The 18,182-nt window shown below is 50.6% G+C and overlaps 1 pseudogene; it reads left to right on the forward strand.

Annotated features, from left to right (window-relative positions):
• The first annotated feature begins 8,079 nt into the window (after positions 1 to 8,079).
• LOC109731927 (laccase-25-like) lies at positions 8,080 to 14,324 on the forward strand (annotated as a pseudogene).
• Positions 14,325 to 18,182: the final 3,858 nt, after the last annotated feature.

An 18,182-nucleotide genomic window follows, 5' to 3' on the forward strand; every position in this document is an offset into this window, starting at 1 on the left:
TCACAACACAACTCTAAAACATAAATAAGTCATACAAGCATCATAATACAAGCCAGGGGCCTCGAGGGCTCGAATACAAGTGCTCGATCACAGACGAGTCAGCGGAAGCAACAATATCTGAGTACAGACATAAGTTAAACAAGTTTGCCTTAAGAAGGCTAGCACAAACTGGGATACAGATCGAACGAGGCGCCGGCCTCCTGCCTGGGATCCTCCTAACTACTCCTAGTCGTCGTCAGCGGCCTGCACGTAGTAGTAGGCACCTCCAGTGTCGTAGGAGTCGTCGTCGACGGTGGCGTCTGGCTCCTGGGTTCTAGCATCTGGTTGCGACAACCAGGTAGAAAGGAAGGGGGGAAAAGAGGGAGAAAGGCAACCGTGAGTACTCATCCAAAGTACTCGCAAGCAAGGAGCTACACTACATATGCAAGGGTATATGTGTAAAGGACCATATCGGTGGACTGAACTGCAGAATGCCAGAATAAGGGGGGATAACTAGTACTGTCGAAGACTACGCTTCTGGCCACCTCCATCTTGCAGCATGTAGAAGAGAGTAGATGGTAAGTTCACCAAGTAGCATCGTATAGCATAATCCTACCCGGCGATCCCCTCCTCGTCGCCCTGTTAGAGAGCGATCACCGGGTTGTATCTGGCACTTGGAAGGGTGTGTTTTATTAAGTATCCAGTTCTAGTTGTCATAAGGTCAAGGTACAACTCCGGGTCGTCCTTTTACCGAGGGACACGGCTATTCGAATAGATAAACTTCCCTGCAGGGGTGCACCACATAACCCAACACGCTCGATCCCATTTGGCCGGACACACTTTTCTGGGTCATGCCCGGCCTCGTAAGATCAACACGTCGCAGCCCCACCTAAGCACAACAGAGAGGTCAGGACGCCGGTCTAACTCCTATGCGCGCAGGGGTCTGGGCCCATCGCCCATTGCACACCTGCACGTTGCGTACGCGGCCGGAAGCAGACCTAGCCTAGTGGCGTTCCAGTCCAATCCGGCGCGCGCCACTCAGTCGCTGACGTCACGAAGGCTTCGGCTGATACCACGACGCCGGGATACCCATAACTACTCCCGCGTAGATGGTTAGTGCGTATAGACCAAATGGCCAGACTCAGATCAAATACCAAGAACTCGTTAAGCGTGTTATTTTGAAGTAACCGCGGATGCCGTCCAGGGCCAGGCCCACCTCTCACCTAGGCGGTCTCAACCTGCCCTGTCGCTCCGCCACAAAGTAACAGTCGGGGGCCGTCAGGAACCCAGGCCCACCTCTACCGGGGTGGAGCCACCTGTCCTTTCAGCCCCCTCATCAGAATCACTTGCGGGTACTCAAAGAGCCGACCCGACTTTAGTCACCACATGTGTCATGTATATAAAGTATATAGTATATACCCGTGATCACGGCCCAGTAGTATAGCATGGCAGACGGACAAGAGTGTAGGGCCACTGATGGAACACTAGCATCCTATACTAAGCAGTAGGATAGCAGGTAAGGGTAACAACTGTAGCAACAATGATAGGCTATGCATCAGAATAGGATTAACCGAAAGCAGTAACATGCTACACTACTCTAATGCAAGCAGTATAGAGAAGAATAGGCGATATCTGGTGATCAAGGGGGGGGCTTGCCTGGTTGCTCTGGCAAGTAGGAGGGGTCGTCAACTCCGTAGTCGAACTGGGGGTCGTCAGTAGTCTCGGGGTCTACCGGAAAGAAGTAACGGAGGGGGAACACAATAAATAACAGAGCAATCAAAGCAACACAAAGCGTAACATGACAATACACGGTGCTAGGTGTGCCCTAACGCGGTAATAGGTGATACCGACGAAGGGGGAAACATCCGGGAAGGTATTCCCGGTGTTTCGCGTTTTCGGACAGAGGTACCGGAGGTGGGGAAGTTGCGAGTTCGATAGGTTAGGGAGGTGTGGCGGACGAACGGGCTGCGTATCCGGATTCGTCTCGTCGTTCTGAGCAACTTTCATGTAGAAAACATTTTCATCCGAGTTACGGTTTAAAAGATATGAATTTTCAAAGATTATTTGAATTTCTGGAATTATTTGAATTTAGCAAAAATGAATTATGACGTCAGCATGACGTAACGCTGACGTCAGCAGGTCAACAGGTCGGCTGACCAGTCAAACCAGACAGGTGGGTCCAGTGGGACCCACATGTCATTGACAGGGCACTAACAGAGTTTTATAACTAACTTAAACAAGGTTATTAGCAGGTAGGCCCCACCTGTCAGTGCCTATTTAGATTAATTAATTAGTTTTATTTATAAAAACATTTTATTTAGTTTACTTACGCGGCGGGGCCCGCATGACAGTGACACTGGGCTGCCCAGTCAGCAGTTGACTGGGGTCAACCCAGTCAACTAGGCCACCAGGACCCACTGGCAGCGACCCAGGGGGGCCCACTTAGCCACGTCGGCGGACGGCGCCGGAACAGCTCCGGCGAGCCAAAACGCGGCGGCGCGCGGCGGGCTCGGCTCGGGTTTAGCGCACAGGGGGTCCCAGGGGCCGCGGTTGCTTGCGTTCGACGCGGCTCGACGCCGTGCGTCGAACGGTGGCGGTGCGTGGTGCTGGGGAGGTCGGAGCGGAGCGCCAGGAGCTCACCGGCGGCGGGGTCGTTCGGGCGTGCGGCAGAGGCGGGGCTACGGTGCGAACTGGGGCAAACCGGAGAGCGGGGCGAGGCCTACACGATGCGGCCAAGGCAACGGAGGCACGAACGGGACCAAAAGGTCGTCGTGGCCACGCCGGCGACGAGGCCAGGCGGCGGAGGGTGCGGCGCGGTGGCTACGGCAAGCTAGCGAGCTAATGGAGAGGGGGAGGAGGAGCAAGAGCTCACAGCAGGGCGTAGCCGTTTAGAGCGGGCGCGGGGAAGGCGTGGTGCAGTCGGAACCGACGGCGAACGGCGGCGGGGATCCGACGAGGAAGAAGATGGCGCGGGGTCGATGCAGGGTTCCCGGGGCTCGGGCCCGTGGTCGAGGAGGACGGGCTCGACGCGGCGGAGCTCGTGGACACGTCGGGGAGGAGAACGGGGCTCGGTGGCCGCGGCTATGGCGCAGCCATGGCGACGGCGGCGCTCGGTTGCGGTGGGGAACGAGGTGGAGCTGAGGGGGGAAAGGCGCAGGGGCCGAGAGGGAGAGCGGGTGAGTGGAGGGAAGGGCTCGAGGCGTCGAGGGGATGTCGCCCTTATCCCCTCTCCGACGGGGACGGCGACAGGGTTCGGTGGCGACCGGCGAGTGCGGTCGCTGGGTCGGGGGAACAGGGAGGAGGGAGGCGACCGGGGGAAAGGTGGGCTGCTGGGTTGGGCCGCCCAGATGAGCCGGCCAGCTGGGCCATCTGGCCCAGTGAGAGAGGGGGTTAGGTCCAGGAAGGGGTTTGCTCTTTTTTTGTTTGTTTGTTTCTTTTTGTTTTATTTTCTTTTATCTCTTTTCTGTTTTATTTCATGTTAATGCATTTAGGCATTTTCTAAAAATATGTTTTCTCCACAATAATTATCAGTGCAATATTTGGCACCCACCGAACATTTTTGTTTAAATTTTTGAAAACTTTTATTATTGATGTTAATTTAAATTTAAATTTTGAAACGGTTTCGAATCATCGCGAGGTTAACAACAGTAACCGTGGTGACGTGGCATCATTAGCGTGGGATTACTGTAGCTTAATTATCCGGGCGTCACACCCCCCCCCCCGCCGCGCCCGCCTACGGGTCCGCGCCGGCCTATGGGACCGCGCCCTCCTACGGCGTCGCCGCCGCTCCGGCCTTCGCGGCTGCTCCCGCGCCGGCCTACGGAGGGTTCTACCCTCCTCAGGCGCCGCCGTCGTGGGACCCCGGCCTTGCTCGCTGCACTGCACTCCGCCCCGTCACCGAGCTCCTATGGTGGCGGTGGTGACTGGTACATGGACTCGGGCGCCACTGCTCACATGACTGCTCATCCCGGTAACCTCACATCTGCCACTCCCGTTCATACTCACACCCGTATCACCGTTGGTAACGGTTCCTCCCTACCCATTACTCACGTCGGTCATATGTTTTTTCCTTCTACTTCCACTCCTGTGCATATGTCTAATGTTCTTGTGTCTCCTGACTTAGTCACTAATCTTGTTTCCGTTCGTCGCCTTGCTCGTGAGAATCCTATAACTGTTGAATTTGACGATATCGGTTTTTCTGTGAAGGACGCCCGTACACGGATGGTGCTCCACCGATGTGATAGCCCGGACGAGCTTTATCCAGTGCATCCCTCCGGCGCCACCACCACCCGTCGCCCCGCCGCCTTCACCGCCAGTGTCGATCTTTGGCATGCCCGTCTCGGTCATCCCAACTCCACCGTTATGCGTCAGATTCTTCAAAGTTTTTCTTTCTCATGTAATAAAGTCGACGATCACTCTTGTGAGGCTTGCCGTCTTGGCAAGCACGTTCGTCTTCCCTTTAGCGCATCTACAAACATTTCCACCTTTCCGTTTCAGTTATTGCATAGTGATGTTTGGACGTCCCCGGTTGCTAGCAACACGGGCTATTTATACTATCTGGTGATATTGGATGATTTTACTCATTATGTGTGGACCTTCCCTCTCCGTCGCAAGTCCGACGCTCTTGCCACACTCACAGCCTTTTATTCATATGTCACCACACAGTTCGGTCGTCCTATTCTCGCTTTGCAAACTGACAACGGCAAGGAGTTTGACAACGTCGCCGTCCGCAATTTACTTGTGTCCCACGGCACCATCTTTCGCCTCACCTGCCCCTACACGTCTCAGCAGAATGGTCGCGCCGAGCGCGTCCTTCGCACGCTTAATGACTGTGTCCGCACGTTGCTCTTCCACTCCTACGTGCCTACTCGGTTCTGGCCGGACGCGCTCGCGACCGCCAGCCTCCTCATTAACATTCGCCCCTGTCGTTCCCGCTGGAACTACACCCCTCACCAGCTCCTCTTCGGTGCGGTTCCATCTTATGATGGTCTTCGCATTTCGGGTGTCTCTGTTATCCTAGCACCGCATCCACTGCTCCTCACAAACTCGCGCCCCGGTCCCTTCCTTGCATCTTCCTTGGCTATCCTCCCAACACCAAAGGTTACCGTTGCTATGATCCAGTCTCCCACCGCGTTTTCACTTTGCGGCATGTGTACTTTGATGAGCTCGTGTTCCCATTTCAGCAGGTACCGTCACCTTCGGAGTCTCCTGCGGCGCGGTTCGTCCCTGCCTCCACCTCTGGCGGACCGCCCAGCCGCGCCCCGGGTCCGGCTCTGCCCGCGCTCCCCGCGTCGGCGGCCCCCGTCGCCGTGGTCCCCTCGGCCGGCCCCGCTGCGGCCCCCGTCGCCGCGGCCCCCGCCGTGGCCCCCGTCGCCGTGGCTCCCTTGGCGGCCCCCGTCGCCACGGCCGCACCCCTCACCGGTGTGGTCACTCGGGCTCGGACTGGGACCCTGCGTCCCAGCACGCGCTACTCGTCGGACGAGTACGCATGCGCGGCTTCTACCTCGACGTCGTCACCGCTCCCCACCTCCGCTCGCGCAGCCCTTCGGGATCCGAACTGGCTAGCTGCGATGCGTGAGGAGTTTGACGCCCTGCAGCGCAACCGTACGTGGCAGCTTGTCCCGCGGCCACCCCGTGCCAATGTCATCACTGGCAAGTGGGCCTTCCGCCACAAGACTCGCCCCGACGGTTCTCTCGAGCGCTACAAGGCGCGTTGGGTGGTGCGCGGCTTTCGCCAGCGCGCCGGCGTGGACTTCACCGACACCTTCGCCCCGGTTGTTAAACCGGGCATGATTCGCGTTGTTCTCCAGCTTGCTGTTTCTCGCGCTTGGCCTGTCCACCAGCTCGATGTGTCTAATGCTTTCTTGCATGGCCATCTCGACGAGCATGTGTTCTGTCAGCAGCCGACTGGTTTCGTCGACACCGACTATCCGGACCACGTGTGCTTGCTCTCCCGTTTCTCTCTACGGGTTTAAGCAGGCACCTCGGGCCTGGTACCAGCGGATCGCGGCCTTCCTCCAGCAACATGGGTTCCGGTCCACACGGTCTGATGCTTCCCTGTTTGTCTACCACCAGGGCCACGCCACCGCGTACCTCCTCCTGTACGTCGACGACATCATCCTGACTGCGTCCTCGCCAGCGCTTCTTCAGCAGATCACAGCTCGCCTCGGCACCGTGTTCGCCCTCAAGGACTTGGGGGCTCTCCACTACTTCCTCGGCATCGAGATAGTGCGCCGGGCTACTGGCTTCTTTCTGCACCAGCAGAAGTATGCCTACGAGCTTCTGGAGCGAGCGAGCATGCTTAATTGCAAGCCTACTTCCACGCCTGTCGATACGAAGGCTAAGGTGTCCGCCGTCGAGGGCTCTCCGGCGTCTAACGCTCCCTTCTACCGCTCCATCGTCGGTGCGCTTCAGTACCTCACACTGACGCGTCCGGACATTCAGTATGCTGTCCAGCAGGTGTGCCTTCACATGCATGCTCCTCGTGACACCCATTGGGCTCTCGTGAAACGTATACTTCGGTACATACGTGGCACCACAGCCATGGGTCTCACCCTGACGGCCTCGCCAGACACCAGCCTTGTCGCCTACTCCGACGCCGACTGGGCTGGGTGTCCTGACACTCGACGCTCCACTTCCGGCTACTGCGTCTACCTCGGGCCCTCTCTGATTTCGTGGTCGTCTAAACGACAACCCACGGTCTCACGATCGAGCGCCGAGGCCGAGTATCGGGCCGTGGCCAACGCCGTCGCAGAGTGTTCCTGGCTACGACAGCTACTCCAGGAGTTGCTATGTGAGGTCACCAAGGCGACGCTCGTCTACTGTGATAACGTCTCCGCGGTGTACCTCGCTGCCAACCCTGTCCATCACCGACGGACGAAGCACATCGAGCTCGACATCCACTTCGTCCGGGAGCACGTCGCACTTGGTCGTGTTCGTGTTCTACATGTGCCCACCGATCAGCAGTTCGCCGATGTGATGACGAAGGGACTACCCACCTTGACTTTCGAGGGCTTTCGGTCCAGTCTATGCGTCACCGGCGACGCTTCGACTGCGCGGGGGGGGGGGGGGGGGGGGGTGTTGAACATGTGTACATGTACGTAGGTCTGGGTTCTGTATGCAGTACCTGTAGTATCTGTCTCCCTCTGTTTAGGAGACAAGATATCGGTCGCACCCCTTGTATCTACATATATGTGCCTAGTGCACGATCAATCAATTATCGATGCATCAAATCATTCTCTAGAGCCTCGAATAACTACTCTCCGTAACACTTCCTAAACAAGCACACGTGTCCCTTCAAAAAAAAAAAAACAAGCACACGTGTTTAGCCTTTTACTAACACACGGGTATTGATTCTTCAACTTGCACTGGAATAAAATTAGCCCTGGATATGTATGCAGTAACCTAACCAACTTTGCCACTTGGCGTTCCGGTCGTACTCAATAACAGTAGTACTCTGACGCACAAATAAGACTTTCTGAAGTATGTGATCCCGAGCTCCAGTGATCCTGGCTGAACAGTAAAATCCAAAAAAATAGTAAAAAAATTCAAAAAAATCTGAAATTTGTTGTCAAGAAACTTTGATGTTTTTTCTACATGCGTGCCAATTTTGTGATGAAATGACATTTGTGGAGGTCTCGGCAAAAAAAAAAGAAAATCATGCTCCAAAAAAACTGTTTTTGAAAGCATTTTGGAGCATCGATTTTTTTTTTGCCGAGACCTGCATGAATGTCATTTCGTCATGAAAATTTGCACGCATGTAGAAAAAACATCAAAGTTTCTTGCCAAAAAATTTCAGATTTTTTTGAATTTTTTTACTATTTTTTCGGATTTTACTGTTCATCCAGGATCACTGGAGCTCGGGATCACATTAGAGTTTTCGTTTCTGAAGGTTTTACTCGAAAAAAAAGGGACTTTGAAGCTAATCAAAACGTCCCTCTTTCTCTCTATCTTTGAGCACCCAAATGCCGTTTGTGTTTGAAAATGCAAATTGGTCGGCTGAAGATCTCTCACCTCTCTCTATACATATAACGCCATACTAACTGGACAAATCAATCAAATCTTCTGTTCTGCCCTTGTTGTATGCATACAAGTACGGAGATGGTGAGGTCCTGGTCGCTTCTTCTGCCGCTTGCTCTAGCATTGGTTGCTTCGGCTGCCCACGCTGCTATTGTGGAGCACACCTTCAATGTAATTGAGCACTTCTTTCCGTAGTACTATATGCATACAGTTCTGTTCTTCACTTCCCATGCTTAGTTTCCAAGCGCATAGTTTTGTCTCATCGAGCTTAGTTACATGTTGGCTCATATGTAGTGGGTAGTATCATAAGTGCATGCATTTTTGTTTATTAGGACATCTCTTTTCTTTTTTGTTCTTGGCACCTGGTATGCATGCATGTCATAAGGGTGTACCAACTTTTAGCTATCCGGGTGCAAGATTTTTTCTGCGTAAGCTTCATGCATAGTATAGGATGTGACACTCCATCATTACATTAAAAAAGTGTGATTACATGCTAGGACACCGCGCTATTTTCTCTCTTGGTCCGCCCCAGCATGTCATCGCTAATTAACTTAATATGCTTACTGATAGCTTTTGTCTAGTTTTGCACCTAGCCACTATGCAACAAGGTATCATTTTAGTTGGATGGTCAGGATGATTAGTTTAGAAAGAAAAAAAATCGTGTTTTACCATCTAGTCATGACGTGTGCTGATGGATTTTAACCCCTTCAAAATTAATGTCAAATTATCTCGTACTTCATCGAATTCAATCGAGGCCTATGGATTTTGTGTCAAATTGTTTCAAACTGCTCATGCGCCACCTTGAATACGTCAAGAATAAACACGTCGGGTTCAGGTTGTCCATCTAGTCAGTTGTCACATCATCCTAACATGTGGTACACGATTGGCAGTTTTTTGAGAAAATAATAAAATAGGGCAAATTGATGCCAGACTATCTCATATTTCATCAGATTCAATCCAATCCTATGACTTTTGTGTCAAATTATGGCAAACTGCTCCTGCACCACGTTGAATACGTCCAGCGAACACGGGTTCAAGCTGTCCATCTAGTCAGCTTGCCAAATCATCTTCCCCGCAAAAAAAAAGCTTGTCACATCATCTTGACATATGGTTCAAGATTGTTAGCTTTGGAAAAAACAATAAAATAGGATAAATATTTGTCGCATTGTCACAATAGTGCATTATCTCCTAAACAGGACAAAATTTTGTCATAAGTCATAACTATGGTGTAAACAATGAAATATCTTCCTCCGTTTCTAAATATAAGTCTTTTTAGAGACTCTAATATGGACTGCATATAGAGCAGAATGAGTGAATGTATACTCTAAAATAGTCTATATACATCCTTATATAGTCTTTATTGGAATCTTTAAAAAAACTTGTATTTAGAAACGGAGGGAGTACTTAAAAATATGTTGAGTGTCTTTTACCCCCTGCGTACTTGAAAATTTCCATCTATTGATGGTAATTTCCATGTAATAAATATTGCCAAATGATAAGTGCCCGAAGCACTCCGCCCCTGACGTCTTTTGTAATTAAAGTTGTCATCCAAAAAAATTCTAAATAAAAGCTAAAATTTACCATTTAAAAAGAAAGTTGTCATGCTTGACAACTAAAGTTGCCATCCTCGCGTCACTAAACTTGCCATAAAAACGTTCGGAGTTGCCATGTGTTCGTGTCACATGTAGGGCACTTATCAAGGTCCTAAATATTTGATCTCACTCACCAGGTCGGGAACCTCTCCATTAGCCAGCTCTGCCAGCCGAACAGGATCATCACAGCGGTGAATGGCCAGCTACCAGGCCCGACGATTCGGGCCCGCGAGGGTGACACGGTGGTTGTACACCTCGTCAATGAATCGCCATACAGCATGACCATCCACTGGTAATCTTATTACTTAATATATGTCCTAAAAAAACTTAGTATATTGGTTTTGTCTTAGATCAAAACTTTGTGAAGTTTAACCACGTCTATTGAAGAAATAACAACATTCATTCATCGTGAAAATATATTTTCATATTATATTTATTTGGTATTATATGAAAACTTATTTTTATATTTTATTTATTTGGTATTATAATTGTTAATATTTTTTATGTAAACTCTGTCAAACTTCACAAATTATACTTAAAATAAAACAATGCTAAATAATACGAAACAAAGGGGTACTATTTAATTTTCGGGTACCAAAATATCGACCCATGCAGGCATGGCATATTCCAGCGTGGCAGCCAGTGGGCAGATGGACCGGCAATGGTTACACAGTGCCCCTTCCAACCAGGAGGCAACTACACGTATAGCTTCAACGTCACCGGGCAGGAGGGCACGTTGTGGTGGCATGCCCACTTCTCCTTCCTTCGTGCCACCGTCTATGGGGCGCTCATCATCCTGCCCCGTGGCGGCGCCAAGGCCTACCCCTTTGCCAAGCCAGACAAGGAAGAGGTCATCATGTTCGGGGAGTGGTGGAACGCCAACGTCTTTGACCTGCAGCAGATGGCGCTCCTCACCGGAATCCCTGCGGGGCCAGCCGATGCCTACACCATCAACGGCAAGCCGGGAGACTTCTACCACTGCTCTGCCCCAAATCGTACGTGCCAGTTAACTCTCATGATCTTTTCTGCTTAAGATTGTTGTTCATTTCTATGGATGGTGTGGTTAATAGAAGTTCTAACCTTTTTCCCATGTCAGATTATTACGTAAGTTTGATCATATATATAGAAATATAGTAATTTTTATGTTTGCGTGTAGAGACGCACATGTTTGAGGTGAGGAAGAACGAGACGTTTTTTTCGAAAAGGGGGGACTCCCGGGCCTCTGCATCAGAACGATGCATACGTCCACATTTATAGATAAAAAAGGTTCAACAAGGTTTTAATGTCTTGCAAAAAAGTAAAAATGGCAAGCTCACACAGAGCCACAACGCCAAGAACTGAAGGCCCAAAAGCCACAACCGGCTGGCACAACAAAAGATAGGTAAACTAATCGCCTATCCTGTTACATGACCGCCATCCAAACCGATTGAAAATATCCCGCGCTACCATCTCCCACCGGACAGATCCAGTAACCAAACGCTCCCTGGCCTCCGTCGGAGTGAGTAAGGACCACGTACGGATCATCACGGTAGCCCAGAATAAAACCTGCAAAAAATGAATAGTTGTTGTTCTGTTAAAAACCAAATCATTTCGGCAGTTCCAAATTGCCCATAACAACGCATATACTCCTACTCGAATGTGTCTAGTTGTTTCTGACTCTATCCCAGCAAGCCACGTTCCAAATAACGTACTGACCGAATTCGGAGGAGTAATGTTAAAGGCAATTTGCACGGTGCGCCACAAAACTCTCGCCAACGGGCAATCAAAGAAGAGGTGCTTGATAGTCTCATCCCGATCACAAAAACTACACCTAGTAGATCATGTCCAGTTGCGCTTAACCAAATTGTCCTTTGTTAAAATTACTTATTTATGTACAAACCACATAAACACTTTAATCTTAAAAGGAACTTTGACTTTCCAAACATGTTTGGAACTAGGAATACTTCTAGAGTTAATGACATCGATATACATCGATTTGACTGTAAACTCTCCAGACCTAGTAAGCTTCCAACACAATTGATCGGGCTGATGAGTTAGCTGAACCTCCATCAGTCTACTCACCAAATGAAGCCAAGCTTCCCACCGGTCGCCAACAAGCACCCTCCGAAACTGAATATTGAGGGGAATGGACTGCATAATCGTTGCAACAAGAGAATCACGACGCTGAACAATATGATACAGGGACGGATACTGGAGCGCCAACGGTGTTACACCAAGCCAAGTATCCTCCCAGAAGCGAGTGGTGTTGCCATTACCGACAATAAACTTTGTTCTATTAAAACGGCGAGTCAGTTGGTCTGACTGTCACCTGGGACAAAGTCTTGGACTACAAATACTTACTACGGAGAATATGCGCCCAAGTTGCCTCAGTCTCAACTGACAACTTGTACAGCCACTTACTGAGAAGGCATCTGTTTTTGACTTCAAGATTCTCGATACCAAGGCCCCCCTGGTCCTTTGGTCGACAGATGATATCCCATTTGGCGAGTCGGTATTTTCTCTTAAGTTCGTCACTCTGCCAGAAGAATCGGGATCGATAGAAGTCCAGCCTCTTCCTAACCCCAACTGGGACTTCAAAGAAAGAAAAGAGAAACATAGGCATACTCGTGAGCACCGAATTAATGAGAACCAATCGGCCTCCATATGACATGAGTTTTCCTTTCCAGCAACTCAGTTTCTTCTCAAACCGATCCTCGATGCACTTCCACTCTCTGTTTGTTAGCTTTCGATGGTGAATGGGTATACCTAGGTACGTAAAAGGTAAAGCCCCCAATTCACATCCAAACAAATGCCTATAAGCCTCTTGTTCGTCATTGGCTCTACCAAAGCAGAACAACTCGCTTTTATGAAAATTAATCTTCAATCCAGACAATTGTTCAAATAAGCATAACACCAGCTTTATATTTCTCGCGTTAGCCACGTCGTGCTCCATGAAGATGATTGTATCATCAGCGTACTGCAGGATAGACACACCACCATCAACTAGATGAGGCACCAAGCCACCCACCTGACCGGCCTCCTTTGCCCTCCCTATCAGGATCGCCAACATATCAACGACAATGTTGAACAAGATAGGGGACATGGGATCACCTTGTCTCAGGCCCTTGTGTGTCTGGAAATAATGACCCATATCGTCATTCACTTTAATTCCAACACTCCCTTTTTGCGTGAAAGATGCTACCTGGCGTCGCCAAGCTTCATCGAAACCCTTCATGCGTAAGGCCTGTTGAAGGAACGGCCACTTGACTTTATCGTACGCCTTCTCAAAATTCACCTTGAAAATAACTCCATCAAGTTTTTTCGTGTGAATCTCATGGAGCGTTTCATGAAGGACCACAACCCCTTCAAGGATATTCGTATAAGGCATGAAAGCAGTTTAAGTAGGCTGCACAACAGCATGCGCAATCTGTGTGAGCCTATCCGGAAGAACGAGACGTACCTGCTCCGAATCATCAACGCTGCGCTCAACACGCCTCTCTTCTTCAAAGTGGCGAACCACAGCTTCACCGTGGTGGCGGCGGACGCGTGCTACACCACGCCGTACAAGACTGACGTCGTGGTGGTCGGGCCCGGGCAGACCGTTGACGCGCTCATGGTCGCGGACGCCGCCGTCGGCCGCTACTACATGGCAGCGTCCCCCTACGATAGTGGGATACCGTCGGGGCCGCCGTTCAGCAAGACCAACGCGACGGCGGTGCTAGAGTACGCCGGCGGACCGAACACGACATTGCCGCCTGCGCTGCCACAGTTGCCGCAGTTCAACGACACGGACACCGCAGACCGCACATGGGTTCCTCTCCAACCTCACGGCGCTGGTGCTCCCCGGCAAGCCGACCGTGCCACTCGCGGTGGACACCCGCATGTTCGTCACCGTTGGGATGGGCGTCGCCGACTGCCAGCCGGAGCAGACGCTGTGCAACCGGAGCCGCACCATGTTCGCGTCGAGCATGAACAACGAGTCCTTCGTGCCGCCGAGGAGCACCTCCATGCTCGAGGCCCACTACAGCAACGCGACGGCCGGCGTGTACACCCGTGACTTCCCCGACCAGCCGCCGGTCGTCTTCGACTACACGGCCGACGCTAGCAACAACGCCACGATGCAGTACACGACCAAGTCGACCAAGGTGCGGACGCTCCGCTACAACGAGACGGTGGAGATGGTGCTCCAGAACACGCGACTCATCGCCAAGGAGAGCCACCCCATGCACCTCCACGGCTTCAACTTCTTCGTCCTAGCACAGGGCTTTGGGAACTACAACCAGACAACCACGGCGCCGCAATTCAACCTCGTCAACCCCCAAGAGCGCAACACCGTCCTCGTCCCCGCCGGTGGCTGGGCCGTCATCCGCTTCATCGCCGACAATCCAGGTACACATCATGCATATTAAATATACTCCTACTATATACTCCCTCCGTCGCAAAATAAGTATCGCTAATTTAGTACAACTTTAATACAAAATTATACTAAATCGGCGACACTTATTTTGAGACGGATGGAGTTCATTCCCTTAGAAGTTAGAATCATGATGTGATGTTATTAGCTTGCTAAGAAGATTTGAGCTTGAGCATATGCTAACTAAATGTGCGTGTTTGTTAAATGCAGGGATGTGGTATATGCACTGTCACTTTGAGGCTCATCTTGATCTCGGGTTGGGAATGGTGTTTGAGGTTCAGGATGGCCCCACACCGGATACTTCTCTGCCGCCGCCACCTAAAGACCTGCCGCAATGTTGATCGATAACCTAGCTAGGGTCAATTATTTTAGTTTGTAAATAAATAAATGACATGTCGACAATAAAAACTGAAGAGGCTACCATATGATTGGTTGCTATTTAATAGTTGTGCATTACTTGTTAGTGTTTGCAAGTTCGGTTGTACGCTACTAGAAAAAGGGCTATAGATGGGATTGACACTAATAGCGCACCACCTTCTGATACGCCATTAGAGTTGAAACTACTAATGGCGCACCTGGCCCAGGGTGCGGCATTAGTAGTCGGGTGCGCCATTAGTAGTTTCAACTCTAATGGCTTATCAGAAGGTGGTGCGCCATTAGGTGCGCCATTAGTATCAAAAAAAAAATTTAATTAGTGCGCCTGTCCAAACATACTAATGGCGCATCCAGACACAGTGCGCCATTACTAGTTGTAACTAGTAATGGCGCACCTGCCAGAAAGTGCGCCACTAATGTTGTTTTTTCTATTATATTTTTATTCCCTTTTTTGCAAAACTACTAATGGTGCACTTTTCCACCGTGCGCCATTACTAGTTTAAACTAGTAATGGCGCACTGTGGAACAGTGCGCCATTAGTATGTTTTTTTTTGCAAAACTACTAATGGCGCACCACCAGAAGGTGCGCCATTAGTATCCTGGATTACTAATGGCGCATTTAGAGTTGGTGCGCCATTAGTAAGTGGGCAGCAACAAGATATTTTGGACAGCCTCTCCTACCCACACTCACTTTCTCCCCACTTCGTTCTCTCCACCTCCTCCTTGTCTCGGGTGCCTCCTCTTTTTCACCTCATTTTCACCATAGATTCATTCAATTTAAGTGGTTAAATTACCTTGTTTTGATAGGTAAGTAAGGGGGGAAGCTATATTTATGTTGTTCTCCCTACAACAATGTGCACATGCATTTTTTATGGCCTAGCTAGATCTATGTATGTTCGTGGTGTTGCATATGTTTGTGGTGTTGCATATGTGTTTGTGTTTGGAGGTGTACCGGTATTTGAAATGCGATAGTTGCCAATATTTGCCGGAATGTTGATTCATTTCCGTTTCGGCGAGAATTTTGGCATTAAGCATTCTTTTTGGTCCTATTTTTAGGGAAAGTCATGCCAATTTTTTTCTTGGTTCTAAAATATCGTTTTGCTCTACCCCGCAGGCGACCATGGTCCGCATGATGACCGAAGGCATCGTGAATAGGTTTTTGAGGTCCGCGAAGGCCGAGATGCTTCAAAAGAACGAGACGGAGATAAGATGTCCGTGTCGAAGATGCAAGCTGAAGAGCCTTATTGCGGACCCGGAATCCGGGCAGGTGCGGGACCACCTGCTCTTGCGTGGTTTCATGGATGGCTATCGGTGGCAAGGTGATGAAGATGACTACGAAGTCGTCCATGGGGGCCGGGCAAGAAATGAGGAAGGGCAGCAAGACAACCACCGCGGCTCGGGCGGGCGAGAAGACGAAGAATCCCCAGGAGATGATCACGACGGTGATGCTGTACACAGTCATCATGTAGAAGATGCAGGACATGATGATGAGGAAGATGCTGGAGCAGACGACGGGCATGATCATGAAGATGATGATGCCGGCGGAGCAGACGACGCTGGACCATCGATGGGCTGGGTGCAGGACCCTCATATTCAAGAGCTGCTTCTCAAGCAGACGGATAACGCAAGAGCTGCCGCCCGAGAGAAAGCCAAGATGGATCAACTTGAGTTAGACGCGGTTACTCCATTGTATGAAGGATGCAGGCCCGAGGATACCCGCCTGAAAGTAACGCTCATGGCTCTGGAAATGAAGGTAAAACACAAAATGACCGACGCATGCTTCGACGAGAACATGTCATTCTGGCACGAACGTCTTCCCAAGGGGAACAAGTGCCCGACCAGTTTGGAGGAGGCGAAGAAAATCGTGTGTCCTCTGGATTTACCGCACGTGAAATACCATGTGTGCATGAACAATTGCATCATTTATCGGGACGAGCACGCGGAGTCTACCATATGTCCGGTGTGCGGCGTCACTCGATACAAGAAGAGGAAGAAAGCTCCTCGAAAAGTGGTGTGGTACTTTCCGATCACTCCTCGTCTGCAGCGGTATTTCGCGGACCCTAAGGTAGCAAAGCTCCTGCGTTGGCACGCGGATAGGGAGGAGAAGAAGCGAGAAGATGACGCAAATGATCCGGAGATAGATAAAAAAGACAAGATGCTGAGTCACCCTAAGGATGCGAGCCAGTGGCAAGCGTTGAACTTCGAAGACCTAGAATTTGGGAACGATCCAAGGAACATCGTGCTGGGCGCGAGCACCGATGGAGTCAATCCGTTTGGCAGCCAGAGAAGCACACATAGCACCTGGCCTGTGTTTGTGTGGATGTACAACCTTCCCCCCTGGTTGTGCATGAAGAGGAAGTACATTCACATGAGTATGCTAATTGAAGGACCGAAACAACCAGGGAACGACATCAATCTGTATCTGGGGCTGCTGAAAGAGGAGCTTGACACGCTGTGGAAAACGCCAGCCAATATGTGGGACGCCGCAGAGAAAGAATATTTCCCTATGAGAGCCGCGCTGCTCACGACGGTGCACGACTATCTCGGTTACGGATATGTCGCGGGGCAGGTGGTCCACGGATTTTCTGGATGCGTCAGGTGCATGGATGACACAATGTATCGCCAGCTAGATAGAGATCCCGGGTCTTCGAAAACCGTGTTCATGGGACATCGAAGGTGGCTTCGCGACGATGACCCGTGGAGAAAACGCAAGGATCTATTCGATGGTGAAACCGAACCCCGAGGACGCCCGCGTACGAGGAGCGGCGAGGAAATAGACGAGCTGTTGAAAAATTGGAAAGACTGCCCACTGCCGGGAAAGAAGCAAAAGGCGCCAGATCCGGGAAAGAAGCGAAAGGCGCCAGAGCCGCTGCTGAAGGTATGGAAAACAAGGTCTGTTTTCTGGGACTTGCCGTACTGGAAGATCCACCGTGTGCCTCACAGCCTTGATGTCATGCATATCACGAAGAACGTGTGTGAGAGTCTGCTTGGTACCCTGCTCAACATGCCAGAGAGGACCAAAGATGGGCCGAAAGCAAGGGCAGACTTGAAATCAATGGGCATCAGGCAGGAGCTTCACGCTATATATGATGATGATGATGATGATGATGATGATGATGATGATGATGATGATGATGATGAGGATGAGGCGAAGCAGGACACGGAAAGTCATCGCAAAGGCAAAAAGGCCAAGAAGACCGGAAATGACTACCCTCCCGCGTGCTTCACTCTAAGTCAGGAGGAGATCGAGCAGTTTTTCACCTGCCTCGTAGGAGTAAAACTTCCTTACGGTTACGCGGGGAAGATAAGCAGATACCTAGACCTAGCGAAGCTGAAGTTCAGCGGGATGAAGTCTCACGACTGTCACGTGCTGATGACGCAGATACTTCCAGTTGCAATCCGTGGGATCATGGACGCGCACGTCTGTGAAACGCTATTTGGCCTATGCAACTTTTTCGACGTCATCTCTCGAAAGTCTGTTGGCGTGAGGCAACTCAGAAGGCTATAGGAAGAGATCGTGGTGATACTATGCGAGCTTGAGATGTACTTCCCGCCCGCATTCTTCGACGTTATGGTGCATCTGCTGGTCCATATCATGGACGATATCATCCAACTCGGGCCGACGTTCATGCACAGCATGATGCCGTTCAAAAGGATGAATGGTGTCATCAAAGGATACGTTCGCAACATGTCACGTCCAGAGGGAAGCATAGCCAGGGGCTTTCTGACCGAAGAGTGCATCTCCTACTGCACGAATTATCTAGGCATCGGGAACCCCGTTGGTCTGCCTGTCAACAGGCACCTCGGCAGGCTCGCTGGATGGG

The sequence above is a fragment of the Aegilops tauschii genome, chromosome 1 (assembly GCF_002575655.3).
Source record: "Aegilops tauschii subsp. strangulata cultivar AL8/78 chromosome 1, Aet v6.0, whole genome shotgun sequence".
Lineage (NCBI taxonomy): Eukaryota > Viridiplantae > Streptophyta > Magnoliopsida > Poales > Poaceae > Aegilops > Aegilops tauschii.